Below are 20985 nucleotides of genomic sequence, written 5' to 3'. Positions count from 1 at the left end.
GGAGCACTAGGATAACTGTAATGACTAAAATGAAATTGTGTCCTGAACTTTTTCAACTTTCACTAAACTTTATGATTCAATGGTCGGCTCAATTTCATTTTATGCTGCAGGTGTGTGGGGTTTTAAAGATGCCCCTCCGACAGTAAATGCCAGATCCAGAATCGAGCCATGAGGTGTTTTCTTAGGGGTGCATAAATTGACGGCTAAAGCGAGCTGTTGAAGGTGACATGAGATGGGAGTCATGTCTTATAAAGCAGAGGGCTGAAATGGTGAGGTTATGGAACCGCCTTATTCAGTTGCCAGAGGAAAGACTTACCAAAAAAAAATCTTTAACTGGGATCGAGCACACAATTATCCTCGGCTGAGAGAGGTGGCTGCAATATTTTCTCTTTCTGATTTGAATTTTATTTTCAGGAATAACTTGCAGTGTGATATAAATACAGTTAATCAAGAATGACCAAAGATTTATAAGGAACAATGGAAGAAGCCAAAGCTTAGAAACTACATTCAAATTAAAGACGATTATTATACAGAACCATATATAAAGATACATTTACAGAGAAGGCAAAGGTCCCAGTTAAGAACTGGTACTTTACCACTGGAAACTGAGGTAGGCAGATATAAAGGTATCCCCGAAGAGCAACGTTTTTGTATTTTTTGTGATCTTGGTGTTGTCGAGAATGAATTTCATTTTGTATTTGATTTGCTCTTTGTACAAGGACTTGAGGAATTGTCTGTTTCAGAAGATAGAATTGAAAAACCCTGATTTGTTTTGGTTGTCCGATGCTGATGTGTTGAGTTGGCTTTTTAATATGGAAATTTTTTATTTTGGCGAGATTTATAGGAGATGCTTGGCAGCTAAGGCAGAGAACATTACATCCATCATAATGGGACATTTCTTCCATGTAAACTAAATGTTCCGAAATGCTTTATTTTTGAATTTGTGGAACTGTACATTATATGTAAGCCCATATGATTCAATCAATCAATCAATATAGTGAAAATAAATTATTCCCCTTTTCGCTGGGGACTCTCTGGAACCCCCAGAAGGACCCCTGAGGGTCCCCGGAGCCTACTTTGAGAACCACTGCGCTAGAGAAACGTGTTAGACAGATCCATCTAGATGTCTGTCTGTCTACACTACATGGCCAAAAGTATATGGACGCCCACATACTTCAGTGTACTTTGGGTCAAGCCCTGTCTTTCAGCATATATACATATTTCGTATGCAGTTGCCTGCTTCCAGCTTTTTGGCAGCAGTTTGGGGAATCAATCAATAATCAATCAATAACAAAAATACTTGTTATTCACAGCCCTAACACTATCTATATATCCTGTGAACGCAGGTATTGCATTCATGGCCCGGTGTTCAGCAGACCAATGAATTGAAGTGTGTATGTGCTCATGGAAAACCAATAATATTCTGGTCCGTTGAAGCTGTCGTTTCACTTTTAGGAAGTCTTAAAATAGTCGCCAGTCTCAGGGCTCATCATTATCATCTCTCCCTCACTGACTCTCTTCCTTCCCTCTCGCCTTCTGTCTCCCCCTCCCACCACCCCCCTCACTCACTCAGGCTTTTTATTCCCCCCCTCCACCCCACCCCCCTCCGTTTTCCTGACGTTTTATTTATTCATACCCTGCAGAACAGTGTTTTCTGTTTAGCCTTTTTATTATTCAAGCAGATCGAAGCAGAAGTTTGTTAAAAATGATCAGTCAGTCCGTCAGCGGGTGGAGTGCGGCGTGCATCTGTTTGAGTGCGACTCCTCTGCTTATTTAAACAGGTGATGGGGAGAGAAGGATGTGCATGTCAATGACAGCGATGACAGCTCGTAGATATGAAATAAATCATAGTCCGGTTCACCTTATCATGAGTGGCGCAGCTCCCAATCTGGTGAGAGGGAGTGATTTATTTTTTTTTCCTCCTTTTTTGCAGCTGTCATGGTTTCAGAGTGAATTCTATATTACAAAGCAAAGAAGAAGAACGCGGAATGAGTGAGAAAGAGATCCTTTGACTAAAAGAGTTGAGAGGCAACCGAGTTGGAACTGCCTTGACACTGCTTGTCATCCGATTGAAAGCTTTTGACGTGTGAAGAAAACAGAATGGTAGAAAAAAAATAACTCTTGGCTAGACGCTAAGCCATGGGCTTACTTTGAAGACTCTCGGGTGCATCTCAAGTTCTTTATAACCCCCCGTGCATGTGTGTGTGCAGGTGATGATACATACATTGCTCTGACTTTTACACACGGGTTGTTTGAGTGGTTTTGGACGGAAAGCGGGAGGCGAGGGGAAAGGGGGGGTTGGGGGGGGGGGATAATGAACGCTCCAGTATTCCCCTCAGTTACAATGAAGGATGTGGATTGAGGTCACATTGAGCACCGCTGCAGCAGGAACATCAAAGGCCTTCTTGGCTTCATACGGTGTGGTGCTGTGTGTTTACAGTGAGCGCTGACATGTATCTACGTAGCAGCATGGCAAGCGCTAATCTCCAGGGAGGGTGTGTATGTGTTCTGAGTGCGTGTGTGTTTGTGTGTGTGAATATAACTGGCTGCGTCAGATAGATAGAGCATGTTAGGTGGGGATACAGCGTAGAGGAAGAAAAAAAAAAAAAGAAAACAACCTCTGTCTCCACATTAATAGACCTGCCTGTCTGTGTAATTTGAACCATCCATTTTCTCTGAGGACCCTCTTATCTCTTTCTTCCTATGTCAGAAGCAACTCATTCTTCCCTCGCTCATCTGGCACCGCTGTGTTTTTGAGGGAAAATCTCTCCAGAGCTGCTGTATACTGGCTATAACAAAAGCAATAAAGAAGGAAATGTGGAAATGTCCTAATGAATACCAGAGCTGGGTAATATGATTGAAATAAAAACTCGCAGTTTGAGGAAGAATATTTTTCTGATATCCGTATATATCACACTGTGGCAAATACCCGAAATCATGTACGCTTTGTGGCCAAAAGTATGTGGATACCCAAACATTTTCCCCCACATGTGATAATACAACATGTCATTTTAAAACCATGCGCTTAAATGTGCTGCTATAACAGCTGTTACGTCTCTGAGAAGACTTTCCACAAGCCTAGCTGCAGGAATTTGCTCCCCATTCTTCCACAAGATCATTAGCGAGGTCGGCTGCTGATGTTGGACAATACATTTCAGCTTGTTGGATTCTTCCACACCAAACTGGGAAAAAAACATTTCACTTCATGTTAACACTTACATTTTCAAATTTAAAGGGAGTTCCCCAAACTGCTGCAAGAAAGTTGGAAGCACATTATTGTCTAAAATATGGTATTCTGTAGCATTTCCCTTAATTGGAATTAAAGTGTCTAGCAAAAACCATGAAAAACAGCCCCAGACCATTAATCCCCCTCCGCTGAACTTTACAGTCAGCACTATGCATTCAGGCAGGTAACCCAAAAAAAACCCCCAGATTCCTCCATCAGACCGCCAGACACTGAAGCGTTCAGTGGTCACGTTAGGCATTACACATGGCGATCTCAGGCTTTTAAAACTCCAGACGAGCAGTTTTCACGCTGATGTCGCTTCTTAAGGCAGTTGGAACTTAGTAATGAGGGTCACAGCTGAGGACAAATGATTTTTTTTTTACACGCTTTAAAACTCCCCAACTTTAAAACTGCAATCCTGTTCGGTGAGCTTAGGGACTATAGCTTCATGGCTGAGTTACTGTTGCTCCGAGGAGTTTCCACTTCCACAATAATACCGCTCACAGCTGACCAGGGCAAAATCTAGAAGAAAAGGGAAGACTTTCTAGCAGAAATTTGACAAATGGACTCACTGGAAAAATTGGCATCCATGAGTTTGTCATTAGAGATTATGTTTGTATTTATGTTAGCAATGGTTAGAAGGGGTGTCTGCATACTTTTAACCATGTAGTGTATAAGCAAAATGTGGCAGCATGCTTACATATGCAATTATGAACTTTTAGTGTTACTGTGTATACTCCTAACCTTACGTTCTTTTGGCTGCACATATCATACATACCCACACTATCAAATGAAATGTTTGCTTGTTGGTTTTGTTTGGTGTTTTTCTTCACTTAAGAATGTGTGTGTGTGTGTGTGTGTCTGGTGTTCATTGAACATTCCTGCTGTGTTCCATTATATATACGTATGTGAGCTGCTGTACTCTGTTTACTTTATTACTCGCCTCCTCAGTTGGCAGCACAGCACTTGGTTGACAGCAGAGGTCAGGGGCTGCTGCTCCTGGATGGGCCAGAGGAGGATAAGCTGGCTGAAGCCATCCTGAGACCAGAAGGAGACAGACTGCAATCCCTTGCCTCTCATCATTTTATCAGGCAAAGGAACAGCATGAGCGACTCAGAGACACACACACAGATATTTGGTAGAGAACTGAAACTGTCTTTAAGAATCTAGCTTGTAGTTGACTTCACCGTCTGCTTAAAGGTGCAGTGTGTAGAATTTAGTGGAAACGGAAATATAATATTCATAAGTATGTTTTTATTAGTGTATAATCACCTGAAAATAAGGATTGTTGTGTTTTCGTTAGCTTGGAATGAGCCTCTTCTACGGAGCCCGCCATGGTGCACCGCCATGTTTCTACAGTAGCCCAGAATGGACAAACCACACACTGGTTCCTAGTGAGGACCTTTTAGTGTGTTTTTCGCGAGTTTTGCGGCCACTGTAGGTTCTCCTACGCGCTTGGAAGAGGAGGTTGAGGGGAGGAGTTATAAATCCTACACACTGCACCTTTAAGACTTGAGGCTTTTAGCTTTAAAAATCTCATCTCATTAAAAGTTTACAGCTCGCCTCCTTTTGAAGGGAATTGTTTGTGTCGCCAAAACGCTGAGTGAACGGCAGGGCCGATAAGCCCGAATACCCCCAGACTGTTGAATCAGCACTCTGAAACTAGGCGGAGTAATCTTGACTTTTTATACACTTTGGCTCAGATTGTCATAGCTGTTTCTCTTCCTCTATTGTTTCAATGAGAGTGTGTGCAAAGGCTGTCTCTGAGCATGACTGTTAAGCCATTATCGGTCCTGTCAGGTCTTTTATGTTTGCCCAGAGAACACAACCTGCATGCCTCTGGGACAAAACCGCTGACTGCCACAGGCTCACAACCTCAACTTAAAAGCTTATCACCCTCACACTTCAGGCAGGGATTATGCAAATCAGAGACTCAGGTGAAGCATTAAACACGCCTGGAGTTTTAATGGAATACTGTGTTTCAGACAGGGCAACCAACATTAGCATGTCTGCAGTGTGAACCGCAGTTTCCATGATTCCAAAATACGCTTCTCGTCTCATCTTCTCACCTTTTCACCAGTGTGTTAATCAGGGCACCACTGAAGAAGAGTTTACATTCTAAAAATTACATACAAACTAAACATTGTGGGTTTATAAGACTGATTTTGGGCTTTTGAAGTATCAGTATTATATATAAAATGTGAGTGTTTTATGCAAAAAACAAAGCTCATCATATAGGGACATATTATATAGCAAAACAGTTCAAATTAATAGATGTAATGTGACATTTTGATATACTTTTATAGAGAATAGTCAACCATTTCTTTGGGTGGGAGAGTTTTGCTGAAGAATGTTTGACTCAGTATTTAATAAAAATGCAAATTCAACCTTGATTTTGATGCTTGTGTTTATTATTTTATCATGAAAAACACTGATTCTTGATTGACGATGATTCTCGCTACACATCTCGTTGTTAACGGTTCTCCTTCTTCTGGTTTCTTGAAACAGTTGTTCCCTATGTTTTTTTTTATTATTTGTGCACATACATAGACAAATAAAGACAATTAGACAAGCTAAAAACCCAAGGAAACTTATAAGATCTTATACTTTATCCAAAAGGCTGTTGGGTTATGCTTTAATCATTACATAGCCACTTCAATGGTAGCTGCCAAAATCTAACTATCATCAGTTTTTGAGTATGTGTGTAAATGCAGTCAATGTTAAAACTTTTTTTTTTTCACCCGACCTCAGATTGCACCAGAAATAAGCGATCACTCTGAAAGATCTGTCATGTTAAAAACTGCATGAGATAACTGAATTAAAGATTGACACGGTTCTCACATCAGCCGCGAGTCACCCAACCGGCCTTGGAGCTCACTGTCTTCACCAGTCTTCGTTAAAACGTTACAGCGGCGTCGTCTCTGCTTTTGTCATCGTCCTACAAATACTGAAGTGTCAGACGACGCCAAACTGTACTTCAGACTCTCCAGTGCTGGAATAATTTTAAACAAAACATAATGCTTTGTGTCAAACCATCTGTTCTCAGTGCTACGGTACATTGAGTATCCAAACAAGCACAGAGTGAAACATTCAATAATGAGACATGAGTAGATTTAGAGGTTTATTGTCCTCCATATGTCTCCACATAGCGATGAAATGAATGTGAACTTTTTATTATATATTATATATATATAGTGTAAGGTGTTTGATGTGATTTCTGATTGATGGAATATGTTTTGTTTGTTCTTTCCTTTTGATTTGATTGTTATTAATTAGTAATTAGAAGTCACAATTTCCTGTCCATGTCTTTTTAACATATGAGAAAGAGTTAAGTCGTGTCAGCGCTCCAGGACCTGAACACGGTGGGGTTAGGTGAGGAGTAGTGCTGAATTTTCGGAAAAGTAGAGATTATACCTGCGTGCACCTGCTGTTCCAGTTCCAGCTAGATCCTGTCCCCCTGCTGCTGGACTTTATTTCCTTGAGCCAGCGTTCTCTCTCATCCCTGCCTGCCTGTGAAGACTCCGATTTAATAAAGTTTACTTCTGTTTTCATCAAACACCCCCCCATTTGTCTCAAATTTCCATATTTTAAGTATCATTTTTTTTTTTTTAGAAAATATTCCTTTTTAATCTTCTCAACTTAGAGGGGGAGACAATCCCTCCTAATGAAGCCTTTAAAAAATTTCACATCATCCACGTCAGGAGATTTGCTTCAGCTTCTCCTTTCCACATCTTCCACAACCCTAGAACCAAAATCCACGGCGTGCTACTTGCTACTTATATTCAAATCGATTTTTTTTCTCTGCCTACAAGCACAGGAATTTTAAATCCGGGTTGTGAGGATACAATCAATCATCTCTCTGGATGTTGTTCCCAACACTGGCACGTAGAAAATTTGATTCCTTCCATTTTAACGGTGAGATGAAATCTATAATGACCTCATTGGTTTCGAAAGAGCAATACAGGAAACGGTAAGACATGAATTTCAACTTGCAAAGATTTTGCCCAGGGAAGAACTAAGATATTACAAGTTATTGATTCTGTTTATACGAAGAAATGAAATGAAATAGAAAGGAAACTGCTGCAGTGTGTCCTGTTGAATAGAGAAATCTGTGAGGTTAGTGTGTTGTGTGTCATTACTATGGTATGGGGTCTTTTGAATTTATCCATGATGTCATGAGAAAGGTCAAGGTGAAGGCTCCAGCGATGAAAGTTAACCGGGATATTTCCCAAACAGCTTCTCAACGACAATATGAGAAAAATACTAAGAGATCAGGAGAAAGGTCCCTCTGCTTCGCTCCTGGCAGTAACAATGAATTTCTACAAGATGAATGCATCACTAACACTGTTTGCCTGACACGCAGCCTTCAGATGATGGTTTAAAGTCCGGTTACATTTAGGTTAAGGGACTTTGAACCGAGCCTCTCAGGCAGCAATTACTCTCCGGTTCTGCACCAACAGCCAAACGCTAATGTTTAAGTGAGAAACTTTGGGGTTGTAGAGGTGGAATTTATAAGAAGAAAAAGATGAGCTGCCTGAGAGACTCAACTCAGGGCCAGAAAGATCCCTTATAACAAATAGCAGAGGTCTTCATGGTTCTTTTCCGTCTACATTATACTCAGTTTAATGAGGTTGGGGAGGGTTCTGTTGTATTGTCTCAGGTCTCGGGTTTATGTGTCAATATTTTTAATACCCTCATGGTACATCAGGAGACCACAAAGAAAAATAGTTTTTTTTGAGGTGAGACAGAGACGGAGCAGTGAACTGAAGGAAAAATAGTATGTTTTGCTAATCTTTTTCTTCATGCCGGGGTCGGTGGTCTTTCTGTGTTTTGGTCAGTTTGTGATTTGGTTTAGTGGACCACAGGTCTGTTTGGATTGGGTCAGACTGTTCTGTCCCTTTCACATCAGGTCTCTTTTTAAACAGGACTTGTCAAGCACATTTCTAGGTCCATATTTTTATTCTGGGGCTCTACTGGAGCATCTCTAAATGATTTACAGTTCAAAAAACTCCTTCTTTATCTTATCCCCATGAGCCCACTCTGTTCTGATTGGTTAGCTCCTGGAAGATGCCCCTCGGCGGACTTCCACCGGCTCCAGAGGCTACCTAAACAAACAGTTGAAGTAGGATTTCATGTATGTTCTCGGTCTTTACTGAAATGGAAACTTCTCAAACTTATCCATACATGACTGAGCCTGAATCAGATCCAAAATATCGATGGCCAAAGTGTAAAACCTCCTATCTGCAAAATTTTCTGATCGGCGGATTTTACTTTGGATGATGAGAATAAGGAAGGCTGCTCATATTCAGTCTGTCTGCGAGATAATCCCGCCCGTCGTTTTGACAGAAAAGTCACACTACAAAACAAAAACACAGCAAAACCTTCCTTGTTCTCATCATCCAAAGTAAAATCCGCCAATCAGAAAATTCTGCAGATAGGAGGTTTTGCACTTTAGCCATCGATATGCTGGTTTATAACGTACACAACCCCCTGGAACAACCTTACCAACGGCCTTAGCAACAAAAGTTACAGAATGTTTGTTGGCATATATGAACAATCTGAGGTCGACACTGCAAATGGAGCATCCAGAGAAGGCTGAAGCCCTGGCTTTTGACTTGAAGGCATTTACCCGACACATTAACATTCATCTCACCTCAGGCATCTGACATTATGACAGTATAAAAATAACAGATAATTACAAAAAGCATGATATTTGCCCTATAAAAAAAATAATGTATGCATGTCAGGTTCAGGAAGGTTTTTCACCAGTCTGTCTCAGTTGGTTGGTTTGTGAGGAACTCACACAGGAACATAATAATTGTTATTTTATTACCTTCATTCTGTCTGGCCGTTAGTTTTTGTAAGATGCAATAAAAATCAAGGAGAGGGGAGGGGAAGAACGGGGAGAAAGACAGAAATAAAAATAGGTCGAGGGAGGTATAAAGGATTCAAAAGTAATGATCGAGTTGTTCTGATGATGTGTGTCTGTTGGCGTCGGTTTGAGCGATCTCTGAGTTTATCCTCGTACGTCAGTAATAGCTGCATTTGAGGAATGTTTTAGGACAAAAGCTGAACTATTGACACCTTCAAAAAAAAAGGCTGAACTGGACCACGAAAGTACATAACTACACAGGAGTAACTGTTGAGTCGCTGCAGGCAGCTCAGTCAGAATCCAGCAGGTCATATCAGGACACGGCTGTTCTCCTTTTCCCTCCTGTTTTGAAGGATTTTGCTTCTTTCAAGACCTCAATTTATCAAGTAGAGAAGAGGAAGTAGATCTGCTCTGGCTTGTTACTTTGCAGGTTTGCTATTCAATTGATCTCATTGCAGGTTGGCTTGTTGCGTTCATAGAGATCAGGGTGGTATTATACTGCTGCTAAGGATATCAATAAGTTTAGGAATTATTGAAGAAAGGCATTTTCTCATAAACCTTGCACATGCAAGTCCGGTGTGAATTAATTCAGAAAGGATTTACCACAGAAAAAGAAGTGAAACCTGTGAACAGACCTCCTCCTGTGCTTTGCTGAAAGAGGCAGGAACTCAGCCTTCATCTATTTCCATTCTTTTTTCTCCTTCTTGCTGCCTGCCAGCTAGAGTCATGTAGCTCCCTTTTTTCTCCTGATGTATATAGCAAAGGTTTCTCTCCAGCCTTTCCAGCCTTTTAACCTCCTCCGCTGCAAAAAAAGAAGAAGATTGGAACAGCACTTTACAGCTCAAGTTATAACTCTAGATAGCAGCATATGTACAATATCAGCAGAGATCAATAATGTTCAATAGACAACCACTGTTCAAATATCCCCTGGTTGTCTAATTTTCTGCATTTTTATTAAGTTCTGTACCTAAATTTCATAAAACTAATTAAGCCCAGCGTTCAGATGTATTTGTTTTGGACACCCCACGTGGACCTATGTGAATATTGGTCCTTTGCGTTCTTTTCAATTATTTTGTGTGAAAGTTTCAGCCTCAGTGTGAAAGGGGTTTTTAATAATTGAAACTCACTGGCAGTACAACCGTGTAGAGTTCAATAGCATTTTATTGAACCTGAATCCAATATCATATCGGCTTAACAAATCTAAATCTTTCGAAAGCCCTCATCGATCATTTGGATTCAGTTCTCAGCATTTGTAACAAAAGTTAAGAATGACTTAAACTCAACGACTTAGATGAGCTCTCTACTTTTTTTGTTGGCTGAGGAGTCAACATAGTTTTGAGTGGCAACGTAATTATTGTTCACAGTAAGATGACCAGCATGAGATATGACATTTCTGAATATGTCTCTGACACATTGTAATAATGGGTGTCACTTATATACTTTTTCACACCTTATTTTTCACAAGCTACTTTATCCAAATACTGAAAACCCAATATAAATGCACGTTTATCCAAAGAACTTCACAATTGGCCTATCTGCCACCCGTTCATCCATTCACACATCGCAGCAAGCTACCATGCAAGTCACAGACCTAACCAACAGGACCAATTGTAGTTCAGTTTCTTGCTCAGGGACACTTAGTCATGTGGAGAGATGAAGCCAGGAATCGCCAACCCCGTCATTATTGGAGGACCTGCTATACCTGCTGAGCTACAGACACCCCAAGCTGTGAAACTGATGTGACTACATTTTGAATTTTGTCACTTAAGTTACAGAGTGATGCTTCTTTCACATCACAAATGGTTGAGAACAGACACTGTTGATTGCAGAGAGTGTCGATTTGGACATTTTGGCAATGAACTAATGGTATCGGCATTGTGAGGGTAATGGTCAGTGCCGTTTAAAATTGAGAGGCCTGCTTACCGTGGATGATATACACATTGCAATAAAAAACAAAACTATAAACTATGCTTTGACATTGAAAGCTGAAAGTTAAAAACATACATGACTGACAAAATTCTAACAGTGGCCTACAATGACGAACCAAAAGCAAAGTTTGTCCAAATGACCAACATTTACTGTAACACCAGAGAGTTTCTTCTCTTCCTGCTGATAACATTTCCTACTGTGTGTTTGGTTGATTTCTGTCCACTGGCAGTATCAGCGGTCAGTGTCCCACCAATATTTTATGTTGGTCCAGGGAGGGCAGTAGTTATAAACATGCAGGAATATATAGCATCATAGCTAAATTATTCATGTGTGAATGTTATTTGTGGCCTGCTTCTTTGCCCTTGTATTTTCACAGCACTTTAATAACATTCAATATTATTATTTTTTCTCTCTCTCTCAATTCTGACCCTGGTTCCTGCACAATAAAAAAAGGAGTAATTAGCTCTGCCAAATATTTTCTCATTTCTCATTCTTTCAGTGATGCCACTGGCGGTAATGTTTTGTTGTTGTTGAGTAATGAATTGTTACAGACATTATGTCTTTTTATGTCAGGCGTCGACAGCAGGTTTTAGCTTCTTGACTTCCGTTTGCAAAGGTTTATTTTATTAGTTTCTGTCTCCGCAGCCGAGCAACAGGTTAGAAATTATGAACGCCGTTACCGTTAAGAGCTCTTTTTTTTTTTCCTAGTGCGTACATGTAGGTGTGCTCTTGCTTGAAAACGTGTGATGTAAATCTCTGTATTTTAAGGTCGGGTATTTGTAATGCAAAGCAACGAGTCCAGCAGTTACACTTATAGAGTGGAGTTGGGAGATGAGGATGAAAAAATAGCCCAGAAACCACTATTTCCAGTCTCAGAGGTTCAAAGAGGATTCTGTTGGTTGGAAGCTGCCGGGAGCGTAAGATTAATGTAAGAGGAAGCTTCATTCCAAATTTCTTCATAACCACATAGGAAAAAAATCTGGCTTCTTGAAATTCATCAATCAATATTTAAAAACACAGATGGCTGTGTCCTCAAAAAACAGAGCTACTTTGTATGAAAAGGTCTTCAGGAGACTTATAATTCATTAGCAGCCCAAAATGTACTTTGCTTTTCTGCCAGCAGTCATTTTTTTAATCAAAATAGATGTTATATTTCTGAATTGGTTTATTTCTCAATTCAGAACTGCACTCAGTGAGCCTCATGCATGAATGTTTTCTTATTTTTCCCTTATATTTGTTCTTGCAGGAAGCAAAAACAGGAAAAAAAAAAAAAAAAAAAAAATCCTACGTGGAATTCAACAAACTGCAAATTGCTTGTTTCAGCCTGATGAAATGACGAACGCCACCGGCTCGTGAGGAGGTGCGTGTTCTCGAGATGTGACGCGTAACATGTCATCGGAGCGGCTCTGTACTGTGACGGAGATGAAGAGGGAACGCTTTGATGTGAAGTTAAATGCAAAAAGAACATCTTTCTAAAGCAAAGCGCTCCGTGATGGGAGGCGGCCGTGTAACAGTCACAAGAGAGATATTAGGAGGAGAGAATATTATAGTCTACAGGTGATGTCACGCTGTCAGCTGCAACGCAAGATGATACTGGACAGAGACTTGCAGTTAGACACAGAGGCAGCTGTCGAAGTGAGAAAAGTGTCCTAGCAACTACTCACATCTTTTTCTGCTCAATCTGCAGTGAGCACTAAATGCTGTTTTTGGATTCAACAATGACTGAAACCACTGGCATAGTTTACAATCATCTGTGTGTAGCAAACATTAGTTCACATTAAATTTCTGGTTGGGTGGCACTTTTATTTCTACATCGCAGCGACTAATAAGCATTGTCATGCTGTCTCTGTTGGCCCACATGTCGGTCGGTGTTTATGTGATGTAGCTGTGATTCCTGTTTATTACAACTGAGATCTAATTTCTCAGGATTGGTCTTTGTTTATATCAGTAATGGAACACAGAAATCCACACAGCTGAAGAGAATTTTTCACCAAAAAATGTCACACAAAAAAGTATTATGTGTGAGTTATTTTCACCTGTGGGTGTAGGATGAGGGGCATTTTAGGCAGGGTATGTGACAGATGTGTGGCCGAGGGTGTGAATGTGGGAATCCGAATAAGTGTGAACACAGGCAACGCACAAACCCACGTTTCATGAACTGTGGGCAAGAAATGTATAATTCTTGTTGTTTTGCTGTTCTTATCTGCATTTGTTATGATTGTTAAGATGTTAGAATCAAACGCCATCATGCAGTTTTTTACCAAATACATTAATAGCAATACATGTATAGTACATTGAGCATAAATACTCAATCTGGACTGAATAATTTAATCTGGACCGGGAGCAAAATGTCACTGCAACATGACCCGGACCGCTTTCGAGTGACACATCACTATCACATCAATTCAACTGTCATTGTCTGTCTTCATTCAGCTGCTCACTAGTCGCTACAGTTAGCAAGGTCGCAAAGGTTGATAAAGTAAAACGGCTCGCAGTGAAAACCGAGGGAAGTACGAGACGTATACGCTTACTATGCAATGAAACAGTGGCTGTAATGAAGAGAGAGAAGAACACAGAACGCCGCTACGACACCAAAAACATGGAGGGAAGAACCACAAAACCAAACCAGCTGATATCAAGACTCCAACAGAATAATACTAAAATCCAACATTTTGAATGAACGCAGTGTTGGTTACATAACAAAGGCGTCACATCTCACATTAATACAGAGATGCTGTTCATGTACAGAGTTCTGGAGTTTTTATACTGAAATATCATCATGTAATGCATCCTTACTGGACATTTAATGCAGTGGAAATGTATTAAGTGGCCCTCTTGTATTTAGATACCCATGACATTGAGTATATATTAACGTAATATGGTAATATTTTGGGGAGGACTGCTTGCTGTGCTACCTTTCGTGACACTTATAATGTTCAACTTTTGTAGAACGTGTCATAAAGGCATTCATTCAGCCCTGTGGTAATGTATGAGACATTAGTTTATGGTGGATAGTCCATATTTTTGCTTTTAATCACCACTCCCGAGTAATAATCTCTATCATCTCTCTGATATACAAGAGGGATCTGTGAGATTTCACTAAACAGAGCCGCTGCTTGGGCCCTTACTTACAGTCAGCCTGCACAATCTCACAGATGAGTTCTGACCTTTGTTTTTAAGTCTTGTTTGTTGTGTCCTGGTGGTTGTAATTACACCTCACCAGGAAGAAAAACCTCCCTTTCAACACTTTCATTAAAGCCGGACTACAAAAACAATTCCACTCAGAAATGTCACTAGAGATTAGGGCTTAGCCTGACTGAGACATCACCGCGCTGCGCTGTCACAGCGTGGAGGTTAGTAGATGACTGTCAGGGCCCTCTGGTTGTCCTGTCATCCCTTTTCACTCCTCTGTGTTGCATATGCGTGTGTGTGTGTTGATGTCAACAACGGCTGGACCTTATGTCATGGCCATTTCTGCTTCAGCTGGAGGCCTCCTTTTTTTTGATAGAGGATCTGAAGGTGCTGGGTGTCAGATGCTAATCCAGCAGGACTAATAGCAGCCAGCTCTCCTCCCTTGCGTGCACACAAACACACACATAAACACACACACACACACAGTAGAGACACACTGACTCTCCCCACACGCCTCTCAGGGTCACTTACTCCTTTTGTTGCTGTTGCCGCCTGTGCTTTCTGCTCCCACCGTTAAGCCCTAGCAACATCCCCTCCAGCTGGAGCTCCGGTTCAGCGGCTGGCTCCAGCACAGATAGAGACAACGATGGATAGATAGCCGTGCTTTGCTTCGCTTTGCTTTGCTCGCTGTGGGTGCTGGAGAAAAAAGGAGTGGGCCGTTCATAATGTAATCTCACCGGGGAAGGAAGCACTTAATTGCGAGCCAGTTTACAAGCATGACTGCATGTACAAAGCTCACTAGTTTGAGCATCGATCTGCATGTTGATTTTTTTTTTAAAAAAATACAAATTAAATAAGTACTGTATGACGAAACGGAACGGTTTGCATCAAATCACATTACTGCAATTCAGGGATACGATAGGAGGATTACTGCAATTATACTATGTTCCCCTTGTGGCTGCGTTGTTAGACCCTGTGCTGTAATGCATACTGCTGTGATAACATGGATGTGCCCTGATTAATTATCCAACTAATGGTTTAAGAGACACTTTTCTCACTCTTACCTGCAAGGGCTCATACTACTTAATTACCTGTGGGATTCCAGCGGTCATGAATCACACAGATTCAAATCACATTTTACAATACAAATCCAACAAATGGATTCAATTATACTTGAAGGGAGGAACATTATGTGAGCTGTATTCACATTATACACATGGTGCATTAATGATTTGATTTTTCCTCCTTCCATTCATCTGCTGCTTGCTCTTTTTTCTGTTTCCTATTCTCTGTCTCAACCTGATATTAATTTTTTTTTTCTTTCGTACTGTAGGCATCCTTTGCTCTCGCCTGTTGCCTCCCTGATCGCTTCCCTCACAATCCGAGTCATCCTCCACCTCTATGCCAGAGGATTAGAGCATTATACTTCCTCTGCTGAGAACTGCTCCATATGATTTAGAAATTATTCATCAGTGAAACAATATGCCATAGGCAACATGGTAACTTTAAGCAGAGTCTTTCTTTTCATATCCTCTCTCCTGAGGTGCACCTTAACGAAAGGCAAAATACATAAGAGGGCAGAAAGTTTAAGAAAATACAAAATGCCAGGCGACTGATCGATCACTCGGGTTTTTACGAGGTCTTGTGGTGTTTTTAGATGTGTGAACTTTGCCGTGGCTCAGTGGTCCTCCGTGCTTCTTAGAAAGGCTGACAGTATCAACGGGGAACGAGGATGTGCGCCATGAAGAATTGATCTGCGTTGGACAGGAGATGAAAGAGGCGAGGCAGAAAGGAGCACGAGAGACGACAGACTTCTAATTAAATTGGACAGATAAAGGGAAGATGAAAGGCTGCGAGAGAATAAGTGCTAAAAAAGGTTTGACTGTTTGAATGACGCTGCACTTTTATATTGGAAATATGAGGAAGGTAAGAAAAAGACCCTTGAGAGACTTAGATATTTGGATAAGTGCACTGACAAATCTTTCTTTGTATCGCACACGTTTAAAGGTGCTATATACGACATTCAGCCACTAGATGTCGCACTAGAGCACCAGCATCTCGGACCAAAACAAATAGGCGCATCGTTTTGTGAACGATATCAAGTGACGAGGTAAGTACAATAAAAATAAAAAAGTAATATCTATTGAATGGCCGTGATATGCCACAGTAAGCCAACTAGTGATTGCAACATTTGCAGAGCAAATTCAATATGCTGGTAACAGTTATTTAGCTAACATGCCGACTCTAGCCAGTCGCTAATGAAAACAGACATGTAACATTATTACTCATCATTACTTATGCATCGAGGAGAAGAAAAGCCAGCTCCGAGTCAAGTCGGAGACCTTTAGAAGCTCGTAGGGCTCTCCATCCCAACAAAGCCAGACCATTGTTGACTCTGGTCTTGTCTTTATCTTTGTCAGAGGCCTTTTTAGCTGAAGAACATGGTTTCTTTGGTGGAAGAAATTCTGGAGGGTCGCCTTCGAACTGCACCCTGTCATTACTGTATATTTATATATGTATATATATATATATTTATATATATATATATATATATATATAAATGAATAGATGCATAAAGTTCTTCCCCACCCCTGATCCCATTCTCTAATATAACTTGTCAGTCTATCTTCTGAGAGGGATTGAAAGCCTCTCTCAACAGCTCCTGCACTTTCTCTCCAGTAATTTTCACAATAACTAAAAACTTTCTTGCTGCATCAACAACTATCTCTATTCTCCCGGATTTCCTTCCTGCCTCAGCGGCGGAGTTAATCACCATGACTAGGAATGCTAAGAACTTAATCTTGTCCTTACAAAAACAATATTCATCATGCTTCCTATCTGATTTGTTCTTCCTTACTTCTTTTGCATCTTTCCATTCCTAGCTGCTTCCTCATGGCTCAGCCTTCTCTTGGACCTGATCCTTATGACTCCCATCTCTTTCTTTTCTCTTTGGACAGTCTGCTTGCCATGCCTCATGACTCCCCCACACTGATTACACTTGGGTTCTTTTTCACAGTTTCTGCTGCTGCACTTCTCATCTCCACATTTACCCACATATCCCTAAATCATGTTTGCACACAAGTGAGCTGTGTCTGAATTTCCAACAACGTCTGCGCTGAATGGGTTTGGGAACCAAAGGTTGTACTGGATAACTGATGTGATATAAGAATACTTTGTCAGGCAGTATTTCTGATTTTAAAATGCAACGTAGCAGATCTTTTTGCACACCTTTCGCCGTCATTCTACAACTGTCAACAACTCTGTTACGTTCTTTAAATCTACTTGCATCAATCACATACAGTACTCCATCAACAGCGCTATGAAGTGGGAAACATGACAACCATCTAACTCAGATATTTCCAATGCTTTCAAAGAAGGCAACAATAATCGATCCACTTATTTTAACATCGCCAAGTTTGTCCTTCACCCACCTCACAACGTCATGATTGTCAGACAGGACTCCAAATCTGTCCTTACTCCCAGTCAATTTTTACTCCAGCCAAATAGATTTCTTTTTTGTTCTCACTATCATCACTGCAACTTGAAATTTCTTCTTTTTTTCTCCCTGATTTCTTCCTGCTGCTTCTTTCATCCACCTCCATCTTCTGTCTCCCTGTCCCACTACATTTAACCCAAACTGATGCAGACTTCTCCTAATACCGCTTTGAAGCGATATCTAGAGCCAAGTGTAGCACACACAATTCACCACGGTGTATTGTGTTGTTGTTGTTGTTGTTGGTTGTGTGCCCATAGGCTGGTTTTAGGACAGACAGTAATCAACAGACAAGAAGAAGTTGAAGTTTATAAGTTGGATTTAGCGTGAATATCAATATTATTATCCACAGATTGTTATCACCAAATATGAACAATTAATCTGTTCTTTTGATAAGACTAATATTGCATATCTGACACTGCCAAGATAAATATTAAATATCCAGTATCAAAGATTTTGAGAATTCTTAAAAATGTTATCAGACAGAAACCATTCAAAATGATATTGTATTATGTCTTTTTTATGTAGCCTTAATTAAACCTACCTACTGTGGCTGTAACACTGTTTGGTTGGTCCAACTCTTACTTATTGTGCCATTTACAGTATCTTCTATTTAAATCAGGAGAGACTTCATTAGCATGAAGAATTATTGTAATGCTCAGTAAGGATGACAAATGTGAAAGTGTTTGGCGGTTAGACCCCATCATGATGTCATCACATAAAAGGGGGTAGTGAAGCTGTGAAAAGAGTAGGATACCCCCCAATGGATAAATGGACTGCACTTATATATAGCGCCTTTCTAGTCCTCCGACCACTCAAAGCGTTTAGACACAGTTGGTGGTGGTGATGGATGAGGAGAATGCTGAGATCTGGATGGATGAGAAGAGGAGCGGGCTTATAGTGAGCTCAGACCTGGGCGCTGGAAGTGATGAAACTGGAGGTGAATGGGGTGGAGGAGGGTCGAGACAATTCACACTGAAATAACAGCTGACAGTAAGAGGGAGGAGAAGAGATTTAAAGTTTAACAGCAAAGATATGATTGACTGATAGAGATTGTGGTAAAATATGGTCGGTTTAACTAAAAGAAAAATGCCCCTATCAGCTGATACGAGGAAGCAGGAGAAGAGGAAGGAATGAGAATGAATGAGTGACATAAGATAGTCTTCCTGATTGAACTTATGCTAAGTTTCATTTGCATGAGTGACGTGAAGCTCTTATTAATCAACAGTGACCCAGCGAGCTCTGATAAACCTCCACACTCTTGCTGTCTCAACAGGTGCTGTAACTGGAAAGGCGTCACACAAGGAGCCACTTAGACTATTTGGGGCGAATGAGGGGACAGTGGAAAGGTTTAGATATTACTGAGATATTACTTTTCTAGTTTGTAACATTGACCAGCAGAGGGTCCAACAAAACCAAATTATGATGGTTGGATGGGCCTAATAAAAATACCACTTTTTAAACTGCCAGTCTTATAAAATACAATAGTATTTATACTTATTTATACAAGTAGTTTCTATGTAGCAAGCTACTTTTGCCATGTTGCTGTAGCTTACTGTGCTATATTTCTCTGGGTGATAGCTTCAGTGTAGTGGACTGTAACTGGTAGCTCACTCAGTCACTCATTCAATCTGTGTGTTTACTACTACTTAAGTAACTGGGTTAAAGTCTGGTTTGTCCAGTAAGCTGATTTCTTAAACATCATGTTAAGAGGAAACCTTGTTCCCTAATGGGGTTAGGGTATTAGCTTAGCTATTAGCTATTAGCCTGATGAACAGTACCAAAATCTGCTGTTACTGGTCAGATTCGAAGTCTTGTTTACTTTTTCTCTTGATGATTGGTTTAAAACAAAATCTTGCCACTATTCGTCTGTGTTTTAAGTTCTTGTTTGGCTGATTGTGTTATGGCAACATTTTAAATTTGAGAACTTTTAGTTTTTTGTCTTAATTAAAAAAATACATTTTCAATTTCTTCAATTTCTCAAAACAGAATATCAAAAAGTAAAGTATTGTTTTTTTAATGTATTGTTTTGATATTTTTTTTCAAAAGTCAAATGAAACATAAGACCCAAAATAGAACAGTTATGTTTTTTTTTAGTTTTTTTAGTTTGAGGTATTGATTACTGATTAGTCTCTGCTGCAGGGGGAATGTTGTTGCTGCCAAGAAATATCACATCTCATTTTTAATGCCTCACAGTTTAATAAACATGCAACTGTTTAACTCATTGCATTATTTTTTCAATAAGTCTCGCCTCAATGATATGAAACACCGAGATTCCCTTAAGGAGAAAACAGCGAGGGAAAGTTTTGTCCATTTTCATCCACGTCAATATCTCTTTTTCTTTATTTTCATCAGCTGTCACTCAGAGACGAGGGGATTGGTTAGAGGTGTGGGAGCATGGCAACGGCTCAGCTCAGGGATTAGTGAAGAGAGACAGAGATGAGAAACAGAGCTGTTAAACCCATCACCCCCCAGATTTCAAATCGCTGCACCTATAGCCTCACTGTGTATTCAGACCACAGATGATTGACTTGCCATCACCTTTAATGTCTAAACCGCATGCAGATTGCAGAGGTTAAAGTGGTTCTAAGTAGTAAATGAACAGGTCAGCCCATGACTTTGTTCTTCAGAGAAAACCAATTACATACTTAATGAGGACTGACTTGTATAGCCTAAACACTGTTTCATGCTGAAAGAGTCACCTGTTTAAATATACACTCACTCTATATTTAACTCTATTTTAGTTTATCTGCCAAGGTGTCTTAATCAAAGTTAAATAATGCATTTATGTGACTTTTCCATCACTTTTTCTTGAGTTTTCATACACAATCCACCCTCATGTCCGAGACATCATTACTTGCTTGTCAACACGATTATTCATTTAATTTAAATGACACAAACTTGTATCAACATCTCTCGCACTGAGTGTGTTTTCCAGCTGTTGGAGCAAACAATCAGATGAAATAGTGGGAGGGGAGAGGGTGAATTCAGCTTCAAGGCTAGCTAATCAGACGCTGAGTGAGTACTAACAGAAAGCACTCCCGATATCCCTGAAGTCACCTTTTTCTTACGAGAACATGCTTGTTACATAATGTACTGTGATTATACTTATCAGGAGGTTCTTTAAATGGGCGCAATTTTAGCTTGCAATTTTTAGATATTACTTTCACCAATCTGTTGCAAAATGGCATCGGTTGTTAAGTGCAATTTTTTGGAAAAGTAGCTGAAAAGTCAGTCATTTGGGGCTGCAATACATTAAAAAAAAACTTTGGATTTGCAAGAGCCTGGAGGGACTGAGTAGTAGCTGCCGATGCTGCTTGTGAAAGCTTCTCT

General features: G+C 40.3%; 1 protein-coding gene and 2 long non-coding RNA genes across 6 annotated transcripts in view; 2 read left to right on the top strand and 1 right to left on the bottom strand.

The window, feature by feature from the left end:
• Positions 1-20985, top strand: part of asic2 (acid-sensing (proton-gated) ion channel 2) — a 409078-nt gene that overhangs the window by 321372 nt on the left and 66721 nt on the right. The window lies entirely within an intron of this gene.
• LOC122966615 lies at positions 5593-7465 on the bottom strand. Its single transcript, XR_006398420.1, has 3 exons — positions 6641-7465; positions 6068-6218; positions 5593-5741 (listed from the first exon to the last, which is right to left on the bottom strand). It is a non-coding gene; the product is annotated as an uncharacterized LOC122966615 (long non-coding RNA).
• On the top strand, positions 15430-19857 carry LOC122966613. Of its 2 annotated transcripts, XR_006398418.1 has the most exons (4): positions 15430-15658; positions 15817-16035; positions 16167-16269; positions 18929-19857. It is a non-coding gene; the product is annotated as an uncharacterized LOC122966613 (long non-coding RNA). The 2 variants fall into 2 exon arrangements; XR_006398417.1 differs by having other exon boundaries at positions 15817-16269.

Source organism: Thunnus albacares, chromosome 17 (genome assembly GCF_914725855.1).
Source record: "Thunnus albacares chromosome 17, fThuAlb1.1, whole genome shotgun sequence".
NCBI classification, from domain to species: domain Eukaryota; kingdom Metazoa; phylum Chordata; class Actinopteri; order Scombriformes; family Scombridae; genus Thunnus; species Thunnus albacares.
Note: the sequence above shows the minus strand (reverse complement) of the source record. Positions and strands in the feature narration are given on the sequence as shown.